Genomic DNA, 23,683 nt, shown 5'->3' on the forward strand with positions numbered 1-23,683 from the left:
GGTGTGTAGATGGGGGTAGCCAGTGTAAAGAAGAGAAAGAAAGCCCTGCTTCTCTGTGGGGCCAGGAATGCAAGGAAATTAGGCCCTTCCTGTAGGGTTTTAACTCATCATCTGTGGCATGTTATACGTGGCATATGTGATCCTTAGGCAGGCAAAGGACAAATAAGTAGTGGGTAAAGTTTACTGTGCCAGAGATTCTTAACCTCTGAAAACAGGCAGAGACGAAAGGCTCCGAAGAGGGGCACAGTGCAGAGTAAATCCCTTTTGATTAGAGTGACCGCTGGCTCGCGTTCGTTTGCTCTGACGTCCCCCAGAAGAACTGCACGTCTTCAGTCCTGCGCACACATATAATCTTGTCACGCGCACATTTTACTTGTTGCCTTTTTATTTCCAGGTGTGTCTTAGACGTCTTTCCAGACCAGCACATCTCTTGATTACTCACAGGGGTAGCATCCTATGATAGACTCAGCTTGCTACCTTCAGTTACACCTTCCCGCATTGGCTTCTGCAATGGTTCCCAGGGCTGTGATGTCACACTGCACCATCACTCCTCCTGTGTGAGGGCTCCCGTGTGTTTTCCTGTCCCCTGACTTCCTACTGGAGCCCTGTGCCATGTGTCTCTCTGAGTTGTCACTAGAGCGGGGAGGCACATCTGCACACTTCTATTGCCCTTTCCTCTGGTGCTCATGCTCGGGTGAGCTCTTGACAGACAGCCTCCTGACACAGACAAGTTCTTCTGCCTGACCCTGGGCTTGTCACCTGCCTAGATCCTCAGAGGTGTGCATGTGGTATGAACAGTACTCCATCACTCACAGACAGGTGCTCCTCACAGATATATGTGGTGTGAGGAGTGCTCCACCACTAACAGGCAGGTGCTCCTCACAGGAACACGTGGTGTGAGGAGTGTTCCACCACTCACAGGCAGGTGCTCCTCACATGTGTACATGTGGTGTGAGGTGTGCTCCACCACTCTCAGGCAGGTGCTCCTCGCATGTGTACATGTGGTGTGAGGAGTGTTCCACCACTCAAAGGCAGGTGCTCCTCACATGTGTACATGTGGTGTGAGGTGTGCTCCACCACTCTCAGGCAGGTGCTCCTCGCATGTGTACATGTGGTGTGAGGAGTGTTCCACCACTCAAAGGCAGGTGCTCCTCACATGTGTACATGTGGTGTGAGGTGTGCTCCACCACTCTCAGGCAAGTGCTCCTCACGTGTACATGTGGTGTGAGGAGTGCTCCATCACTCAAAGGCAGGTGCTCCACTGTTCTAAATGAAAACCTGGAAGCATTTTGGTCTTTTCTCCCCCCTCCTTTTCTTTCCTCTTCTCCTCTTTTTCTCCCCCTTTCTCATCTTCACTTTCCCCTTTCTCTCCCTTTTCCTCACTTCCCTCCCTCGCCACTCTCCATTTTGACCTCCTCCCCCATTTCCTTCTCTACAGCCAGTTCTGAAACTCACTTCCGAGCACATCTGACTCTGGCGCCTCTGGCCACAGCTGTGAGGACTCCCCAAATCCTTCCCAGGAACCTCGCCAGGCTGATTTCTTCTCAGCTGTCTTTCCACCCGGCTTCCTCATTCCACTGGATCTGCTCTCTCTCCAGAGACTGCGAGGAATCGCTCTGAGAAGCAGCACCCACCCTTCCGTGCAAGGCTTTTACCCTGATCCATTACCCACAGCTCACAAGTGTCCACGCGGGTGTGCTTGCTTATTGTGCAGATATGTATGCACGTACGTGCACGGAGACTGCCAAGTTTTCGCAGGCCTGTTCCATTTCACAGGGCAGCAGATTGCCGTCTACAGAGTGGACACTTGTGCGGTCAAATTCCAGAGTAAAATTGGAAAAAATAATACCTCGTGATAGTGGTAGTAAGTACAGTTTTCTGTTGAGCTGGCGTGGCTATCCGGGGGCACCTGCTGCTCCAGAACTATGGGTTGGATTGTGGTGGGAAAGGTGCCAAGTGATGATTCCAGTTCGGTATTCTCCTCACAGGCCTGGTTGTCTGAGTGATTGCCTTTATTTAATAAGGCACGATCACACAGAGAGATGTGCATGTACCTGATGAGAGGGATCAGTGAGGTCATTTCTTCATGCTTTCTGCATAAGCTTGTCTTTGGGGGGGCTTTTGCATTTGTGGTGGCATCCATGTTCGTATGGATGGAATTTATTAGACACCGTTGGAATGGCCTGCTAGGAAATGAGAAGTCTCCCTCCCATAATTTATTATATTTATTCCTTGGAATAAACAGAAGTGGATTTTGTTACTAGCTAGAAGGCTCATGGGTAGACTTGGGGCTCACTGTTGTGTAGAATTCTTTAAGATTTACCTGTTTATGTATTTTTTGTATATGAGTGCTTGCATGTATTCCTGCATGACAGAGGAGGCATCTGACCCTGTTATAGATGGTTCTGAGCCACCATGCCGTCCCTGGGAACTGTATAATAACCACTGAGCTGTCTCTCCCATCCCCGTATGTAGTATTCTTAAGAGCAAGGACTTCTTGCCCATCACTACTCCACCATTAATAGTATCTGCAGACATCTTATCTGCAATAACATAAAATAAATAAAATCTGCAAATAAAGGGCTGGGGAGATGGCCCAGCAACCACTGGAGTTTGGCTCTTAGCACCAACACTGGGCAGCTCCCAACTGCCTGAACTCTAGCTCTGGGGAACCTATCTCTTATTCTAGTCTTCGTAGGTGCCTGCAGGCACAGGCACATGCACAGACACACGCGCAGACACACATGCGCAGACACACGCACAGACACACATGCGCAGGCCTGTCTCTAAATAACGAAATACATTTAAAATGCAAATGATTCATCACTATAGAAGACATCTCAGCCGGGTGGTGGTGGCGCATGCCTTTAATCTCAGCACTTGGGAGGCAGAGACAGGCTGATCCCTGTAGTTTGAAGTCAACCTGGTTTACAGAGTGAGTTTCAGGACAGGCTCCAAAGCTACATATACAGAGAAACCCTGTCCTAAAAAAACAAAAACAAAGCAAAACCAAGAAGGCATCTGTTTCCAACACAAGCATTGTATGCTCTTCATTAGCATATGTTAATTAGCATAGTGACAGGATTCATTGTGACATTTCCACATATGTATGTGTATAATGTATAATGTAATAATTTTGATCATGTTTACCCGTTTTCCTCTCTGGTTTTCTCCCACTTTCACTGGTCCCCTTCTCTCCGATTGGCCTCCCTGCATATTTCCATGTCTTATTTGTGCCCATTTTCCAGGGGAGATGCAAACAGTCTCTGAGACTATGAGCTTTGGGACTGAGGGAGCCAGTGGCCTTTGCAGGCTGAGAGGCTGAAGAGCATGGACACAGGACTCCTAGCTCCGCTCCGAGCCCGGGCAGAGTTTTACAACTGGCTGGCCTTTGCAAAGCTCTTCTTGCTGCAACTCAAAACGGCTCCTATTGCCAGTGTGCTGTCTTAGCAGAATGCTTATTTCCTGCTGGCGGTTCCATGCTATTTCTAGGTTCTAGTTAGGTGGGAGCACCAGCGGCAAGGTACATCTCTAGGGGGAATGTGCTGTCTTTGTCTGCAGAGTTAGGAGTTACACCAAGAAGGCAGAGAATAGTCCGGTAGCCTAGTGATGACATTTTCCGGACTTGTCATAGTGAAGATATTCAAGGCCAGTTGTATACAGGTGAGAGACTTTGGAGTAGGAGTTAGGGCTCTGTTGGAGAAACAGAGTGAGTCTTGAAGATCTCGGCCTTGAGCAATCTGCTCATGAGTATTGCAAGAGAAATGATCGTGCATTTGCACGCTATGTGGGCAAAGCCTGATGTTCTAGTGTAAGGGAGGAGAGATTAATGCCCCAAAGAGAGACAGGTCTGTCTGCCATGATGTCACCTGCATGGCTGTTCTCAAAGCCCTCATTGATGGGACCTGGAAGTATTCATGCTAGCGCAGGGAATGGACAGTGGTCGTCTGAGCTCCATGGCCAGAAACCTATCAAAACAGAGTTCTTTCAGGAGTGTTGCAATCCTGGTAAGCAAAGTCAATTTGCTTGAAGAAAGCAAAAGTTTTAGAAATTCTGCTATAGTCTTACCCTGTACTCCTGCTTCTTCCAGGGGCTTATGCTTGCCCTCCCTCCCTCCCTCCCTCCCTCCCTCCCTCCCTCCCTCCCTCCCTCCCTCCCTCCCTCCCTCCTTTCCTCCCTCCTTCCCTCCTCTTTTAAGCTAATAGTTTCCCAGTTCTCTCACTCATAGCCTTAAAGTCACTGTCTTCGAGTCCCCGTGCGAGGGTTTTGAGCATGTTTGCAGATGGTCTTGTGACCGTCAGTCACCCTTCCGTGATTCCAGAATGCTTTCCGTCGTCTCCCATCAGCCAGGATCATGCAGTGGTGCCCAGCAAACCAGGCATTTCCCTTCTCTCTCCATTGGTTTTCCTGTTGGGACATTTTGTATGTTTTTGTATATGTGGTTTTGCGTACTGAAGAACTTCCGTGCCCAGTGTCTTTTTCTTAGCATAGTGTGTTCAAGATTGACCTTCAGGCTGAGGGACATGACTCAATGGGTAACGTGCTTGTTGGGGAACTAAGTTCAACCCCTCAGAACATGTGAAAAACCAGACCTGGTTCCTGCAACCTTAGCACTGGGAGGCAGAAAAGGAAGGCTCCCAGGCTTACTGTCCACCAACCTCGGCAAAACGGTGAACTTTTGGCTAAATGAGAGACCCTCCTTTAAAAAAAAAAAAGGTGTGATCGTGTAAATTTAAGAAAGACATCTCATTATCAACCTTTGGCATCCATACCTATCTGCACACACCATGCACACACACACACACACACACACACACACACACACACACACACACACACACGTGTCTTAGTGTGATTCAGTACTGTAGTTTCTTCCAGGACCAAAACAGTTGCATGTTCATATGACATTGAGCAGTGGATGGCCATGTGGGTTGTTTTCACCTGTAGCCTAGTGTAAATAATGCCACTTGAAGAGTGTGTGTGTGTGTGTGTGTGTGTGTGTGTGTGCAGGACTTAGCGTGTAGCTGTCCTTTTATTTATCTCAGGCAATTCCTGGGTCATAGGCCAAAGGTCATAACTTTCAAGATCTGCAAAGTGTTTGCCAAACAGGCTTTGCTGCTTCCCACCGCTCACCAGCCCTGTAGATTTCACTGCACCCCAGATTTCTCTGCACCCCATCTACTAACAGAGAACGCGTGCCTGCCCTCACTCGGTTTTCCACGGCTCTTATGTCTCCAAATTTCATTTCCCTCATTGTATATTCTTGAATTGTGATTTTTGATGCTGCTTTGCTCCATGGAAAGAAACAACCCTAGCTGCCGCCCTGTGGAATCCCGCTAGGACAGAGCTGGGTGGGTGGAGACCTGGAGAATGTTCCTCAGTGATGGACTGATCTGTTGACTCATTGATTACTCAATGAAGCATCCTTGCTCCTCTGACGGAGTGTCACATTACACATTATACTAATCTTAATGCAGCAAGTTCTCAGACAGCTGTTTCCCCAGCCTCCCATCGGGCTTGGGGACAAGGAGATCAGTGTCAGCACCTTGGTCCTTCTTGGCATCCTATCCTCATCCTCCTGCGGCTGTCTGTTCTTGTACTGACCGACTCCGTTCTCTTTCTCCCTAGGTACCTTGTGCCCTGCTGAGTACTGGCGTCCCCAGGCCTCCCTTTCTCAGCTGTCGGGGCCTTGGACAGAAACCTCTTTCTTCCACCTAAGGCAAGAGGCACCTGGATGCTCACGAGCACAGCGGGACCCCAAGAACTGGCTGCTAGATACCTCCTTTCCTTGCCTCTGCCCTCCTCACAGGTAACCTTTGAACTCTGAAAAGGAAGGCTGAGGGACTTTCCCTTATCTATTTCTCACTGTCAAAGTCTCAGTGCGGGGAGCAGGGGTAGGAGGAAGTTGGCCCGCCTCAATAGAACTTTCTACCCCTCTTAAACCACCGCACGTCGGTGAATTCTTTGCGGGGCTCTCCTGATGAGTTTTAAAAACTGCTGTAGAGGCAGCTGGTTACGTTTATGCTTTAGAACGTGTTGCCCTTTAGCTGCGCATTTTCACAGCGTGAGGCTGATGTCGCTAATATCCTGCTGGAGCTAAGTGACAGGTTCAGAAGGCTGTTGTCACTTGTGTGGCTCACCAGGGGGTTCTCCTGCGCTCATTCATGCTCTGGCAAGGTAAAGAATGCGTTCTCACGCGCCACGTCTGGTGTTCTGCTGACACAGCGGCATCAGGGCTGGCGCTGGCTGTCAGGCGGAGGTGCGAAGACAGGGTAGGAACAGCCGTTTGGGGGAGAGCTTAGGTAGCTGATGGTGTGAGAGAGTGAAGTATGATACTTGACAAGACGCAGATGCTGTGGAGAGAAGAAAATGGAGGGAAAGCCTTCTATGTACACCCATAGCAGTTTTTAACGGATGGCCAAGACTTTTTAAACGGGCGGCATTTGAACTCAGACCTCAAGGGGTTGCACATGTTCCCCTCTTAGCACCTGGGCAAGAACATTGTTGAGGGACACTGAGGTCACTGAAGCCTGAAAGCCTGAATGCTCGCGGAAGCTTCGCAGAGGACAGGGTTTCTCGAAGGGAGCCTGGGAAAGCCAGAGTTCAGGCTGGGTACCAGAGGCGGCAAACATCTGGGCTGTCTGACATGGCAGCCAGCAGAGATTTCAGGATGCATCCTGAGAAACCTGCGCAGCTGTGTTTAAGCAGAGGGGGAAGGGGATCTGTGTTCCGCCTGAGTAGACTCACTTTGGTGGCTGTGATGGGGTAGACCCAGAGGGTGAAGGATAGCGGTGGAACCTAGGAGGTTGTTCCAGACACCGTTAGAATCACCGCTGTGGCGTCAAGACAATACACAATGGCTGTGGGTCAGGCAGGCACAGAAGAAGTAGAGAAAAGTGGGCTCTCACTAGTTATGTCTTAAAGGCAGATCCTATAAGATGTGAGAAAAAGGAAAAGGTTGGTGAAGATGCTAAATATGTCTTCTCACATGTTTAGCAGAGAGGGAAAGGACCAGCAGGAAGGTTTGGATTCAGGGAGGGACTAGGAAGTTCCTCTATTGAGTTTGTGATGTTGTGGGACAGCCCAGTGAGGATGCTGTATTGGCCACCATCCCCAGAGCCAAGGGATCGATTCACGCTGAGATGGAGTGAATGCGATTTTGAACAGTAGCCACTGCTTGAAGGAATGAGATAAGGGATGCCCAGCGAGGGAAAAATTTATAAGTTGAGCTGTGGGACCTTCTGGTTTCATGAAAACCTCGAGTGGAGGGTTGGCCAGTGACGGAGACCTACAGGAGATAGCCAGGAAGAAAGGGGAAGCAAGGCCTGGACCCTCGAAGGCATTTCCAGAAGAGGCCACTAAGGATCTGTGTCGAGGCCCTCAGGGGCTGGGTGAGGTGGGTCAGATGGAGAGATCCTGGGATTGAACCATCTGCGTGGCTGGTGATGTTAGTGGGGTGGCTTTAGTCCGGTGACTATGATGCTGCTGCCAGGAGTGACGGGAGGCGACCGGGAACTGCTTGGAGCAGCTTCACTGCAGAAAGAGCAGCACTAGTTGCCCAAAGTTCAGTTAGTTGGAACCAGTCTCCCCAACCTCCGTGCCAGTGAGAGTGACTGAGTCTGACGCCATTGTGAGCTCACTGCTGCAGCCCTGTCTGTCTCTGGCGGAGGCGGCACTGAGCTTACCGTGGGAAGGCTGTGTGTGTGTGTGTTTGGGGGGCGGGATGTTCTGGGACCCGGAAGGACAAAATCTGCACATCTGCTGATGGGTTTCTTTGTGATCTAGGGAAACAGGTCATCCGCTCCGACGGTTAACATCAACTGTCAGCTTGACAGGCACTAGAATCAGCCAGGAGACAAATGTCTGGGCGAGTGTGTGGCGGACTCCCCAGGTTGGGTTGATTGAGACAGGCAAACTTACCCTGAATGTGGATGGCTTCATTCCGTGGGCTGAGGTCTTGAACTGGGCAAAAAGGTGAAAGTTGATTGGACACTGGCATTGGTGTTCATCTCCCTCTGCTTCCACATTCAGACGCAATGTGGCCGACCAGCTGCTTCATGTTCCTGTTGCAATGAGCTAAAACATTAAATGTACAGGACCCAGCTGGGGAGTTGGGGGCACACAGTAGTCCAAGAGCTGAGTAGCCGTTTGGCTCGACAGAGAAGGACCACATGAGAGAGAGTGGTGCCGCTGGCGTGCGGAAGAGATGGGGAGCCTGCTCACAGTGGGGGCAGTGAGAAGGGCACTGAGGCTAGTGATGAGGGTGAAGGGGGGGGGTCACATCCTGGGAGTCGGGGCTTAAAGGAGGTGAGCTTGGGCCCCACCAGTGGCACTGTGAGTGATGAGGGACCAGAGCCCCTTGGGGTATTTGCAGAAGTCAAACCTCTCTATAGTCCCTTCTCTGAGCTCCAGAAACTCAGACATTCTGCTGCCATTCATTTTCATTATTTGTTCTTTAAGAGGGTCTGCTTGGGCTGTCTTCCATATCCACCCTCCACGGACTCATGTTCCCGGCTTGCATGTGTGGGGACAGTGGGACTGGTAACGGGTTTGTCACAAATGTTTCCTTTGCTCAGCACCGTGGTCAGGCGCATAGTGGAATCAGAGGCGACTTTCAAAGGAGATGTTTCCCACTGTCTGTCTCGTCCCGGGACGCAGCGTCGGAAGCATTTATCTTCTCATCAACGCTGTAGCATCATTGCAGCCCCATCTGCGAGGAACTTCCTGGTTCAGAGAAGCAGGCTCTCCCAGCTGTGGGGGTCACCATCAGAGAGCAGGCCCAGAAGCTTCCCAAGGCTGAGCAGATTCTGCGTTCTGTCCAGTCTCTGTCCACACCCACCTCCTAGGACATTTGTTTAGGAATCTGTCTCAAATTCCAAAAAGCTTGAAATGATTTCATACTCAAAAACAAGCAAACAAAAAAATTCAGGCTAAAGAGGCCAAAATACCAGAAAACGACAATCTAGCCCAAGCAAAAATAAGTTATTTGTAAATGTTTAGGGTTGAAATGACACTGTTCAAGATGCCTCTGGATAACCTCAGGGCACATCTGGAGTGGAAGCAGAGAGACAATATGTAGATTTCTGCTTTTGTTCCGATTTGCTTCTCTCTTCCTCCAATGTGGAAAACAGTCTTTATTTTCAAAGGGGGTGGGCAAATCCAGCTAAGAAAGTTTGTCTGGGCCTTGACCTTGTTTTTTAGGAAGAGCAGGAATTGAGAAAGCCACATCTGGTTATCCTAGCTCCCTGCTGCTGTGTGGTGGGGTCTACAGCCCGTGGACCCCTAGCTAGGCAGGCAACTCTCTTCCGTGGGCTCAGGGGCATTGGCCTGGAGAAATGACAGCATCACTTCATTTATTTTGAGACAGGGTGTCTTCACTTACCTGAAACTCGATGTTCCAGCTGGGGTAGTTAGCTAGTGAGCTCCTGGGGTCTGCCTGCTTCTACTCCTTAACACTGGGGTTAGACGTATCTTGTCCAACTTTTCATGGGTATCAGAGAATCGGTGTCAGCGAGTGCTTTCACACTGAGCGCTCTAGCCCACTGAATCAACCCCAGTATTCTTGTGGTTCTTCATGTGATTTCCTTGTGGTGGCTTTGTGGGACACACCTGCAGGTATACATAGGACAGCGATGGTACACTTGGAGCTTCCAGCCCAGGAGCAGCCTGAAGAGCAGAAGAGAACCCAAGAGGAGAAGCTGGGGCGTGTGCTGAACGATGATTAATGTGTCTGTCCTCTGACTTTAAAGCTAGGCTTGCTTTTTCTACCCCCTCGAGGCGGAGAGTAGAGTTCCGTAGATGCACGTTGACAGAAGTACCGTGCACCCTTCTTCTATGCTCGCTGCAGACGGAGCTCCCACTTTAGCCCCATTTACTCCTGCCGCATTAAATATAAATGAGAAAGCCATTAGTATCTTGGCCTTGTCGTATGCTTCAGAGTGGGTAGTATAATTCACTCCCTGCAACCTCATTTCAATCCCGACATTATTGCTTATGGTCGTCATTGTACATGTTGTGCCTGATCGCATATTTTCCGTGTTTTGGAGCCACCTCTAGCATATGCATTATACACAGGGAATACATAATAAAAGTGAAACATTTGAATTTAAAACTTGTGGGGGCTGCTTCTGATAGAGTACAGGTATAGTGGGTAGGTTTGAACATAATCTTTATCCTTTTAGATTTTTGGAATGCTCAGAACGGCCAACTGGTCCTCACCAGCTTATCATTAAAGAAATTTTGTAATAAAATTGCAATCCCAAGTCTGAACCCCGCCCCTTCCCCCACCACTTTTTGCGTATACGGTCCTGAACAGTTTGTGTTTAAGAGACAAATCACAGACACAGTTGGGTTATTTACATAATTCCCATGCAGCCTTTTGATATCTTCCAGCTTCGTTTCTGTTGCTATGACAAGACAAAACAATCCGATCAAAAGCAGCTGAGGGGAGGAAAGGCTTGATTTTAGCTTGCACTTCCTGGTCACCGTCCACCATTCAAGGAAGTCAGCGGGAGCTCAGGCAGGGACTTGAAGTAGAAACCATGTCTCACACCTGGCTTTTTGTGTGGATTCCGGTGTTCTTCCCACTAAGCCATCCCCACAACCCGTGTTCTAGTTTAACCTTGTTGTCTCTTACAGCTGCAGTTAGGACCTGGGCGCTCTCCTGTCACAGACAGTGTGGGTTATTGCTAGTCTCGGCTGTCAGCAGCTCACTTCTGTTAATATGTATGTTCTTGTGTGTCTTTCTCACACACAAGTGCATCTTTTCCTCCTTGGTCGAATACCTGCAAAGGGCACCTGTGCCGAAGAGAGGCACAGATACGAGACCAGCATGGCGATTTCCTAAACTCTGCGCTCTTACCAGTGGACAGCCAACGTCTCCTCCCTTCAGAACTGTGCTTTAAAAATATCCTGTTACGCAGGACTGAGGGGCTTGTTAGTTTTCCCCCCAGTTCATGGTGATGTGACCGGCATGACAGCTCACTCCAGCTCACTCCATCCTCCTGATTGTTAATGGCCATTTTTTCCTACTTGTATCCTTTATCCGTTAAGCTGTCTTTTTCCTCACTGACTTGAAACTGGTCTTTATATATCCTGAAGATCATTGTTAGTTTTATCTGCTAAAAATAGCTCCTCCCAGTTTGTGCCATTGATTTTCATTTCCTGTGAAGTGTCTTTTTGATGGCCACACACTGTTGACTGCAGCATACAGAATCTTATCAATTTTGCTTGACAGGTAAGGGCATGCACCAGAGATATTCTGTATCCTGAGGTCCCAACTTGCTCCTTTGTGTTTTCTTTGGATAGTTTTATAAATTACTGAGCGCTCCTTTGTATGTGGGATATTGCGAATTGACATGATTTTTATCCGTGGGGGACTAACAGCACACAGGACTCTATTGATCAGCCGTCCCTCCTCTCCATCAATCCTGATGATATGCCCTCATGGTTTGAAATAGGAATGTCCCACATAGACTCACGTGTTTGAATGCTTGGCCTATTGGGAGTGGCACTATTAGAGATGCGTCTTTGTTGGAGTAGGTGTGACCTTGCTGGAGGAAGTGTGTTGCCATGGGGATGAGCTTTGAAGCCTCAGAAGCTCAAACCAGGCCCAGAGTGGGACAGTTCACTTCCTGTTGCCTGCAGATGAAGATGTAGAACTCTCAGCTCCTTCTCCTGCATCCTGTCTGCCTTTGTGGCGCCGTGTCCCTCCCTGGTGACAATGGACTGACCGTCTGAAACTGTAAGCCAGCTCCAGTGAAATGTTTTCCTTTATAAGACTCGCCGTGGTCATGGTGTCTCTTCGTAGCAATAGCAACCATAACCCAGACACCTGCACACTCTCTTGTGTGTTTTCTGTTTATGTTTTTGTTCCTTCGGTCCCTTTGCTTGCCTCTGTGTCTCTACTTCTTAGGATATTACTATAGCTCTTGAAGAAGTTTCTGTATTTGGACTCCAAGAAGTTGTAACTTCTTCTCGGCTCTACTTCGGCTTTGAAAGTGCTGTGAAATTATAGAGCTAATTTGTAAGGCATCGTAATTTAATTGACCTGGACTGGATTAATTGTCAACCTGACAGTTTTGAATCTCAGTAGAGGGAAGCATTTGATGGAGGTATTGTCTAGATCAGATTGATCTTGGGTAGGCCTATGAGAGCTATAGTATGGATTGTTAATTAATGTGGGTGGGCCCAGTCCACTATGGGTAGCACCATCCCTAGAGAGGTAACCTAGACTGCACTAGAAAGCTCACCAAACATGAGCTCCAGAGCAGCTGGCAAGTGAGCCAGCAAATGGTACTTCTTTATGTGTCCTGCCTTGAGTTTCTGCCTTGACTTCCCTAAATGGTGGGCTGTGACCTAGGAGTGTAAGATGCAATAAGCCTTTTCCTACTCTATATTGTTTTGGTCATAGTGTTTTACCACAGCAAGAGAAAGGGAGGCAGAGCAGAGCCTACACAATAGCAATGACATAAAACCAAATTTAACAAACCCTATTAGAAATTGACTGGTTTGCATTAATTCTACGGTCCACAAGCTAATACTGACCATTTTCCCCCATTGAACCTTCTTATGGGCATTTAGGTCTCTATCATATGCTTTTTTTTTTAACAGCTTTGTTTGCATCAATCTTATAGAAGAGCCTTACCCGTCTGTGATGTCTAATTTTATGTCATCCTGACACAGGCTAGTGTCATTGGAGAAGAGCGAACCTCAGTTGAGAAAATGTCCCCATCCAATTGCCCTTTGGGCTAGCCTGTGGTGCATTTTCTTGTTTGATGATTGATCTGCGAGGGCCCAGCTCACTGTAGTTGGGGCCATCCCTGGACTGGTGGTCCTGAGTTCTATAAGAAAGCAGCCTGAGCAAGCTATAGGGAGCCAGCCAGTAAGTAGCACCCCTCCTTGGCCTCTGCATCAGCTCCTACCTCCAGGTCCCTGCCCTGCTTGAGTTCTTGTTCTGACTTCCCTGAGTGATGGAGTGTGATCTGAGAATCAGAAACTGAAATAAACCCTTTCCTCCCCAAGGATTTGATCGCGGTGTTTTCTCAGAGCCGTGGAGGCCCTGACTAAGGCACACTCTCTTGTAGTTTGTTCCCAGCCACCTGTCGTGGGCAATGGCAGTCGTCAGAGTTTGCCTACCCATTCATTGACTTTTCGGCTAATCAGGCATGCAGTCACATTACCACTTACCTTTAATGTTCTTTAAAATCTGTCTGAAGGTTCCCCTACATATAAAATCCAGTTCCGAATAATGAAAACTAGCCTCCTCCACCTCATTCCTCTGTTTGTAGCAGAGGAAAGCCGCAAGAAGTTTGGGGAGGAGTGAAAGCCGTGGGAGGTGGTCTTTCCTTGTGCCTGATTCTACCCGAGACCGCTTGCTGTCAGGGTTCTCTCTGCCTTCAGTGTAGTAGGCTAAGGAAGCCCCTCCCCCACCACTCCTTGGTTTGTTTTTCAGAGCTCTGTCTTCTGTTTTTATCACAGATTCATGTTGAGGTTTCCCTCAGTGTGGTAGGATTGGATCCATTTCCCACCAATTTTTTTCCCCCTGTGTTACGTGACACGTTGCTTATTGCAATGTCAAATTCTCTTTCTGCCTTTGGAGAAATATGTTTAAGTACATAGGTCTCACACACATCTGGATTCTATTTGCTCATATTTTGTTTTAAATATTTCTTCCTTTACTCATGAGAAAGTTTGGCCGATGCGTTTTCCTTTCTCTAACTGCTTTTATCTGATTGACGAGAAAAGTGGTTTTCTTAACTCTCAGCTAATCAGTTTACCCCATTTCCTCAGACGGTTCCTTTGATGTCATGTGAATTACGTGGTCTTGACAATTGAGCTGGGCGCAGTTGTAAATGAGGCCTAGTGAGCCATTATGGGTAGACACTGTTGTGAGCAGCTTGTGGGTGCTGGGAGCCCAGCTCTGGTCGTCAAGGTCAGCAAGTCTTCTGGCCCCTGAGCCAACTCTCTAGGTCCCTATTACGTCATGTGAAGTTCACCTCAAGTCTGTATGTTTGGTCTTTAGAGCATCAAAGGGAAGATGGGGGTCTCAGCTTTGTCTTTGTTGCTGCTGAATACCCAAGAATCCCCATGGCTCCAAGCTGACTTCATTGTGGAGAGCGCGCTAGAAGGCGGGAACCCATCTCTGCTATGAGGGGTCTCGCAGCCGCTGTGTACATGGTCATTGAAGAGAGGATGACGAATAGCTAAGGTAGAAGAGACATTTTTGATCAGTTGGAGCTAAGTGGGCGTTCAGATCTCACTCCTGTGTAAGAGCAGGGGCTTCTGTCCTAAACACGTGAAGAAAGAACATAGTAATTCTAAGATTGATAGTTTTCAGGCCAGGGAGATGACTTAGTCCTTAAGAGGCTACCCATGCAGGTCTGAGTTTGATGCCCCCAAACCTATGTTAAACAAAAGCTTACCGTGATGGCGTGCCTTGATATTCTGGGCTTGGAGGGACAGAGATGGGTGAGTCCGTGGGGCTTGCTAGAAACCCGGTCTAGCAGAACTGGCAAGCTCTGGCTGCGGTAAGGGACCCTGCCTTGATTAATACGATGGAGAGGACAACGGCCCTTGGTGTTCAGATGCACTCCCCACGCCTTCACATACGTGAGCACACATGTGCAGAGATGGGCAATCATCTAGTTTAGTTCTGGATTCATGTCACAGCTTTCTTTTGCCTCTTTTCTCTCATCCCTGGAAAGGGACCTGAGACCTTTACCTTCCTCCAGAACAGTGACTAGTGTAGTGGATAAGTGTAAAAACTTCTTTGTTCCATTTTTTTTTTCTTCAGTGACTTGAAACTGTGGCCTGCACCAAGGTCTCACTGTCAGGCGCATTCGCCAGGTGTCCACGTGACAGAGCCGGGCCCCTTCCTTTTGCAGGTCTCACTGCGTGTTAATGTGTGTCTAAATGTGGGACCACGGAAAGCTCAGCTTAGAGTAACTGGTAGAGATCGTTCTGTGCAGAGGTTCCCAGACTCGATTTTGGACATGGCAGTGCAGCGATCCTTTCTCACAGATTATCTTAAAGAATCCCATACCTTAAAACTAAGTTCAAACAGCATTCAGCCCAGGCCCAGATTGGAACAAACCCCTATGGCCTGTACTCACCATGTCATGGGAGCTGATGCTCCCAAGACAAAGTCAGAAAACCTACAGATCCCCCAGGACCTTGATTTACTCTTGACCCTATCTCAGCAGAGGAGGATCCAGATACCAGAAACTTCCCAGGGCTACCTTTTCAAAGCCAGGCACAGCGGCTTCATGCAAGGCATTTAGGAAATGACCTTTCTTACTTTCCCTTCCCCCCAAAGATTTATTTGTTTTTGAAAATTTTATCTATTCCTGTGTGAGCCGTGTGCATGTATGTGCCTTGTGTGCATGCCTGATGCCCACAGAGGTCAAAAGAGGGTATCAGATTCCTTGGGACTGGAGTGACGGATGGTTGTGAGCCACCGTGTGGGTGCTAGGAATCCTCTGGAAGAGAAGGCCCTGCTATTAACCCCTTGTCGCTTCTTTTAAGTCATCCTCCTGCCAGGACATTTGCTCAAATGGCTCACACTTATTGCAGCCCGGCCCAGTCACCATGCTCCCTGCTCTGAGTTTGTGCTGGCCTCTTGCAGCCTGGCCCAGTCACCATGCTCCCAGCTCTGAGTTTGTGCTGGCCTCTTGTCTGTCCTAGACTTGGGAAGCTTGCCTCGTGTACTGGGATGGGCATGGGGACAAAAATCGCTGCTCTCTGTGCTGCCCTTCATTTGCTGGTCCGTGCTGGGCTTCTCCCTGTTTGTCACAGGGAGTTGGTTCTTTCCAAGCAGACAGACCGCATGCTATTTCTAGGCTGTAAATTTCCAAAGCTGTTTCCCCATCCACCTCTCCAACCACACTCTGGAAAGAGACGTGTGTTTCCAGCTATAATCGGAACACTTAAATACTGGTTAAATTCATGGGGAATGCAAAATCCGTACATCTCCTGACCCCGAACGGGGCTATAAAAATCTGCCATGGCCAAAGGCCCTCTGGGGGCCTTTCAAAATAAGGTGATCCTTTTTAACCTTTTGAGAGCTTATTGGGGGTTCCAGAATAGCACCGACCACATTTAAGGGGTTGTCTGATTCATAGGGGACTGTGTCTGACCATGGAGGAGTCCTGGACACTCACTGGCAATTTTTTTCCTGGTTTCCACTTTTACCAGAGATGAGGTGCCCTGAAAAGAGTTAGTTCCTGGTAAACTCCTGAGGGTACTCCCCAGTCTCAGAGTTCTTGATATCCATGGGACTATTCCATGGGAGATGTGTGACGCAGGGGGCTCAGGAGTCAGAGGCTTCCCCAGGGAAGGCCTTGCCACCATCAGCCTCATTGACCTCATGTGTTGATGGGTGTGCTTTTGTGTTTCAATCTGAGGGGTCATAGCATACATCCCCTGTAAGCAGCTACTTCCTCATAGTGAAAACACTGGGGTACCCTGGGGTCACATGCTCTCGCTTGGGAGTGTGATTGGCAGGTTGAGTCTCAAGTCTGAGAGTCTTTTAGACCCAGATTCCCTGTTTCATAGAGTCCTTGGGTCTACGGTCTACTCGATGCTCCATCTGTTACAGTGGTATCTGCAAGGCTGCTTGGCTTCCAGCAGAGAACAACCGTCCATGCTTCTAGAGGCATACTGGCTTAGAGGGCTCCCTCATGCACGATCTGATAGCCTTGCAAAAAGTCGACAGTTGACACACCATGGGGAGAGCACAAGATGCTTTCCAGTTGTCCCTCACCATGAGAGAGTCTCAGCATTTGCCTATGAATCCGCTCAGCAGCCTCTTTCTTTCGAAAGATCAGTTTCTGGGGATAGAGCGATTTCTCAGTGTTTAGTTAGGAGTTCCGCTATGGCAGGTGACCTGACTTCAGTTCTCAGCACCAAGTGGTGGTTCATACAGGTAGAACAGTATACACATAATTTTTAAAAATTACTTGTCATTGTTGATGGTGGTGTTCTTATTCTCTCTCTCTCTCTCTCTCTCTCTCTCTCTCTCTCTCTCTCTGTGTGTGTGTGTGTGTGTGTGTGTGTGTGTGACAGGGAAAACATTGTGGAGTTGGTTCTTTCCTCACACCTTGACATGGGTAGTAGGGATCAGACTCAACAGCCTTCCTGCTGGCTTCACATGCCTCTTCTTAAATGTAGGACGTCTAGAGACACGCATGTTTGCGTATGCCCATCAACGGCTCTCGGGGCTGTATGAACTTTACTGGGCTCACGAAGTAACTCCTGAGGAGCAACCTCTGCTTCTCTAGGCCAGTAACACATCTCGAATTTCCTCCATAGACCTCAGTCCACCCTACAGTTCACAGGACTCTGCTCTCTCCAAGATAGACCCTCTCTTTGCGCAGGTGTCTGGGGGAAGTGTGAGTGTGGCCGTTTGGAATAGTATCATGAACAAGATGGTCCCTGGTCAAGCGGCTCAGCGGATGTCCCATTGGTACTGGTGGAGCTGGGACCAAAGAACCCTGTCACACAGGGTGATGGCATGGGGGCTGAGCACCCTGTGTTGTTCCTTGGGATCCCATTTCTCAGCAACTTTGTATCTTAATGGTGTTTGATTGGCCCAGCAATCTCTTGGAGCATTTGGACTTAGTGATGCACCAGTTCTCAATGCCCCCCTGACATCTGGGAGAACACCTGGAGGCACACTCCAAGGGCCACCTCTTTGCAGATGCTCCTATTTTAAGAAAAGGCAATGTCTTCACTCCCTCCCACCCCCTTCCAATCTTAGAACCGTGGATTGCCTTGTGAGTTCTGCAAGCCACCGCGCATTCCCCTCCCACCGCCAGTCCCAATCTGTCTGTTTTCACCAGCTCCCTGTCAAATTCTCAGCTTTTCTTCTGGGCCTACAACTGAGGCTTCTAAAGTTGGCTGTATCCTGACTTGGATGGGAGCGTCAGGATGGGATTCCAGGGATGCACATGGGTTGCCGAAGGGCTTCTGTCACCGTGGCTCAGAAGGTGACAGATGTAAGCATAAGCTGCCTTCTCTAGCCACGATGTAGTGAGTACACATAGTATCAGTGCTAGGACTTGATCACCACGCTGCGTGGCCTGAGAAGGTTCTTTCAACACCACTGGGCTGGGCTGTTGTCTCTTGGCAAACGCTGCGGGGGGTGGGGGGGACACGGATGACAGTGCTGAAAGCAGAATGTCAAGTTCTATCTAATGCAGATGACTGCTAAAACAGACAGGGACAGGATGCCACAAGCCAGAACAGGCCTTTCTCATGGTCTCCTTGGTGCTCACTCAGTCTGGGTGAGCAAAAGACAATGTCATAGATCCAATAGAACAGTGTACTCAAAGGGAAGGTCCAAATCTGGGCATAGAGATCTCTAGGCCTATCAGCATTTATCTTTATCAAATCAGTCTTGCAACCCACAGATACTCTTGATTTAGCACCTTCCCCTAGGGAATTCTTGACCCTGGGCTGTGGCTTCCACCTCCTCTCTTGCATGGGGGAGCATTTCTGTATCACAGTGGTAAGCTCATGTGAAGATGGAAGTTGCAAAATAATCCCACGCTCACTCAGAATGGAGTATAATAAAGGGTTATTTATTTAGGGGTAGATTCACAGATCACAGTCCTCTGGATGAATGGAAAACTGGAACCGAATCCAGAAGCCAGGAGACAGAGAGTACATGCGCACGCACACTTTACATCAGCATTTATAGTATAAGAGGCCCTGCCCAAGCGGCTAGTATCTTAAATGCTGAAAGAGTTCCTGTAGCACCTCCCCCTTTTGTTTAAATAAGAGAGTTCCAAACTCAATACAGAGTTACATACAATAAAAGTAGATATCAAGTATAAAAATTAGAATTACCAGTATAAACAATATTAAACAAGGAACATATGCTAAACGTTTCAATAATCATTCTATCCTAAGGAGTCTACGTCTTGTATTAGAAAGGGCTTGGATAAATCATAAGAAGAAAATAACTATGACTATCCAATCTTCAACCCCATCAAAGGCCTGAGAAAGGAGATAATATTACTTGAGTAGGCAGAAAGTGCAATTAAGCAGCTTCCAAAATGTGCAGTAAATTGCAGAGACAACTGGCTACCTGGGCAATCACCCAAAGTCTCATTTGCAATGTTGGAGCAACCAACTTTGGCTAAGGCCTAGAGTAACTGACAGACCATTTTCAGAGGCAAAAAAATTTTCAAAACTGTCTTACCCAGTCTTGGCAAGATTTGACAGTCTTTTTTCTTGTATCCGGCTTGTCCTGTCTGGACACTGTGCATTTTGTCAGTGGTTGTCAGTTCCTTGCCCAAAAGGGCAGTTATGCCAAGAAGAAAACAAGTTCCAAGTCTTTAGTGCTTAACATTCTGTCAGGAATAGACCAGTGCTGCCAGGAGCAATCATGTCTCAGGTCAACAGAACCCTACATTATTTAAATGCCATATTCTACAGTTCTTTGAAGTGGTTGAGGATGACCTAACTATGCAGAATACAGTCTCTTTGTATCTAAAGAACCTGATTAGTCTAACTATAAGTATGACAAACATGGGTGACTATAGACTTATAATACTTAATATCTATATAACTTAAAGACTAAGACTTTGTATTAGAATATTAAAAAAATCTTTAAGCAACTGTGTAACAAATAAGGACAATGACCTCAAAAATGTAATCAATGTATAAGTATCTTGATCAGAAAGGTGGAAATGTATAGTGCAGTATGATAAATATATTTCAAAACTGCGTTAATATACAAAATGTCTTAAGCAGAGGTAGAAGCATGCATGCATACAATATGACAAAGTAACTTTGCCCAGGTGTGCAAATATTATAAACAGAGATAGGAGCATATTCAATATAATTTGAATTTCTATCAATATACAAGAATCTATACCAATATAAATTGCCTATAAATAATAGCTCACAAGTGTTCACTCTTTTACTCACTATTATTATTAGTGTAAGCTCACACTAATCTACCTATTATCCGATCCATTTCCCCCCCCCTTTTTTTTTTAAAAAAAGAGATCCCTGAGTCTACATAATTTTCTCCCCAACCCCCAACCCTGTACCAGTTATAATCAACCCCTAATTGATGTCCCTAACCCTGAGGACAACCTTTGTTGGGAGAGGGGGATATCATCTTCTAGAATTGCTTCCAGCTGTCATGGGGCGATGTTCTTTCTATTGAATCCTGTGAAAGTAAAATGATGGTTAAGTTTCAAGATTACTGTCTGGTATAATTGCAAATACTCTCTGAGTATTCAGTAGGGTTTTTCTGAGGTTCCTATTTGGAGTTCTGGCCAGTACGTTTTAAGAAGGTGCACCATTTCAACTAACCAGTTTGGGACCATCTTGACCCGCTGGTACCCAAAACTGGTCTTATAGCAGTGCTATCAGCATCATGACATCATATCAACCAGGTGGAGTCATTGTTGTGGGGTCCCATCTTCTTCCTGTAAACTCTGAAGATTACTGCAGGAAAATCCATTGTTCATTGTGGAAAACTTAACCATTATTCATATAGACATATATTCAACAAAAGATATGACATAGACAAAATAAGGATAAAGAAAAGTAATTCTTTTTCCTAAATTTTTTCTTCTTTCTGTTCCGTACCAGATGGCTCCTGACATGAGACAGAAACTGAATTTTTCTCTTAACAACATGCTTGGATTTAGAGAAAGATAGCCATTGTCCAACTCCAAATCCAACTTTGATTTTTAAATGAGTTTATATTTCTACCATATACTAGATATTTATATATATGTACAGAGAATGTACTTATGAAATATTACCCTGCAGATGACCTGTCCTCATAAGTCATAATCCTCTTTGCTTGGTGATCCTTTCTGGATGGCTATCTTATCCTCTTTAGGCATCCAAAGCCCAGGGTCTCTTGACTTTTTGAAGATGAGTGTTTTCCTGTAAAGACAAGATCAGAACCCTGCTCCAACCTTTGTGAGGTTTCCTTACCACCTGTATGGTTGTCACCTCTGTGGATGAGCTGTCATTTCTCTTTCTCAAGATGTTTCTCTTTTACAAACTGAATCTTTATTAATTTTGATGGTATCCATAACTTTTCGTCTCCCGTGGAAACAAGAGCAAAACACTTTTCCCAGTGCAGCACATCTCCTGGTTTCCATTGTGAGGTCAACACATCCTTGAAATACACTGGCTGATTTAATGCAAAAGTTTTTCTATTACCCAATGTCCCTCCGCTGCCATTGTTCCTTTCTCGTTAGTGTTAAGTAAATTCAAGGTTAGTAAAGCATTATACAATCTATTTTTGAGGGTATTTTTCATCCCCTTCTGTTTGTTTAACATACCCTTTATAGTTCAATTTGATCTTTCTATAACAGTCTGACCTGTAGGATTGTTTATATGCTTTATATTATAATAAGCAAAAACTGTTTCATTTTCTTAGATACATATGCTGGACCATTATCTGTATTTATTTGTGCAGGTATACCTATGATGGCCATAACTTCTAATAAATGTGTGATTACTGAATTAGCCTTTTCTGAACTCAAGGCAGTTGTCCATTGAAAACATGGAAAAGTGTCAGTGATGTGGGATACATACTTTAATTTTCAAAATTCAATGAAGTGGAACACATCCATCTGCCAGATTTCATTCCTTCGAGTACCCTTTGGGTTACTTCCTGAAGGTATCGGTATTTGGTCATAGAAAGAGCCAGAGGCCATCTCTTTATAATCTCCCTAGCTTGTAATAAAAAACATTTTCTTTTAACCTTGCTGTTGACATGATGTTGCCTATGAAATTCCAAGGCCTTTAGCACATTTTGCTTAATTTCTTTTAGATCGCTCATACCTATTGGCTGCCATGTATATTCTTTGACTATCTTAGGGTCTTTTGTGCCAGATGGCTTCTCAGAGGATATTACCGGATTGGCAACTGAAACTCTGGGTAAGTCATCCTGCACTCTGGCGTGCACTAACGAGGCTACATCCTGCCCTTGTACCTTTTCTCTGTGCTCATCAGTTTCGATAACTAACTCAATCTTTTCAAATCTTTTTCCCACTGTCTTTTGTATAGTCTGAATCTCCTGTCCAGTGATCCATTCTAATGCTTTCATTGATGATAACAAGGTATGAAATTTGTCCAGTAAAGATAACGTTTCACTATTGGACACAGTTTTGATGGCATGCATATTGCCTTCCTGGAGAGATACCTTAACTGTTAACTTAAACTTTTCAATAGATTTCAACTGTTAAATTCAACAGCACAACTTTTTTCAGATGATTCTCATCCCTCTTTGACACTGATTGGATTTTGTCTGTCAAATTAATATTTTCCTTTAATAGTATTAATTAATATTATCCTAATTTTTCAACTAGCTGTTCATTATTGGTCTATAAAGACTGTATCATTTCTAAAAGTGCCTCATTTTTGGCTCTGTTATCAAACCATTTTCTTAATGATACGATATGAAAAACAAAACTAATTCCCAAAATCAAATAAATGGATGTATAAGGAAAATCACAGAAGCCTTGAAGAATACCATCCATAGTAAAAGCATCGTACAACTTTCAAATTTATTAATTTCCTTACCACCATTAGATTGCAGTTTAGGTGTAATGATCTTTATTGACCAGCAGGTGTCGCAGTTGCAGCCATGTGGCAGGGAGACATGACCAGTGGTGCATGGGACTGTTCACACTACTTTGGTTTCACACTTTGGTACCTGGTTAAATAGTGACAAATATACTTTGCTTGACAAATTTAGAGCAATTAAGTCAATTCTGTACTTGGAGCAAGGAGCCCAGGGTTTGCGAGTAGGAGAGCACAAACCGGAAGCTGTGCAAGTCACCGCACAGCAGGGAAAGCGGCATGCTGGGGAAGCCTGTGTGAGCCTGGAAAACTGCCAAGTTGCCACACGGTAGCTCTGCTGTAGCTGTGGCAGGGTTTGGCAAAAAAGTTGCTTAGCAGGTGAAATCAAACCAGGTGGGCGGGGGTGGGAGACCTTCTGGGTCCTGGACCTTTGGGGCCTGTTTTGGTCTATCCTGTAGGTGTGGAGTTGAGATTCATGTTGGTCACCAGATGAAGACTGAAGTTATAAAATAATCCCACACTAGCTCAGAATTGAGTCCAATAAAGGATTATTTATTCAGGGGTAGACACACAGATCACAGGCCTCTACATGAATGGGGAACAGGAATTGAGTCCAGAAGCCAGAAGACAAAGAGAGAGCATGCACACTTTTACATCAGCATTTATCGTATAAGAGGCCACACCCAAGCGGGCGAGTATCTTAAAGGCTGTTGGCTGAAGGAATTCCTACAGCACTCATGGAACTTCACTCTTTTTTTTTTTTTTTTTTTTTGGCATGCCAAATTATAGCCTTCTGTCCCCTATTCTGGGAAGACCCATGTGCCCATGATCAATTTCCTAGAGCATCCTTGATGGCCTGATTCTCCTCCAGTTGCCTAGGTGGACATCTCAGGAGCTTGAGCTGAAGTAGATGTGAGTTGTTCTTCCCGTTTGCCTGCAGCACATGGGCATTCCAGGACTCGTTAGCCTTCTTACGTCACCCTGGCTTACAGTCAGTAGACTCCCTGAGGTCAGGCTTGCAGGGTATAGGCAGTGCGTTGACCCTATTGCCTCTCAGCACCATAGGCAGGTATTTACTTGGAGTTGTTCCTCTTTTCATTTTCTCCATGGAGTTATTGGG

General features: G+C 46.6%; 1 protein-coding gene across 2 annotated transcripts in view; it reads left to right on the plus strand.

Moving 5' to 3' along the window:
* Window positions 1–23,683, plus strand: part of Rnf144a (ring finger protein 144A) — a 128,467-nt gene that overhangs the window by 26,816 nt on the left and 77,968 nt on the right. The window contains exon 2 of one of the 2 annotated variants that reach the window (XM_048439810.3): window positions 5,629–5,809. The gene's annotated coding sequence lies outside the window, so the exon portion shown is untranslated. Of the gene's footprint in view, window positions 1–5,628; window positions 5,810–11,616; window positions 11,744–23,683 lie in introns of those variants that run through there. The other variant, XM_048439809.3, reaches the window with a different exon arrangement.

Source organism: Myodes glareolus, chromosome 6 (assembly GCF_982192425.1).
Source record: "Myodes glareolus chromosome 6, mMyoGla1.1, whole genome shotgun sequence".
NCBI classification, from domain to species: Eukaryota; Metazoa; Chordata; class Mammalia; order Rodentia; family Cricetidae; genus Myodes; species Myodes glareolus.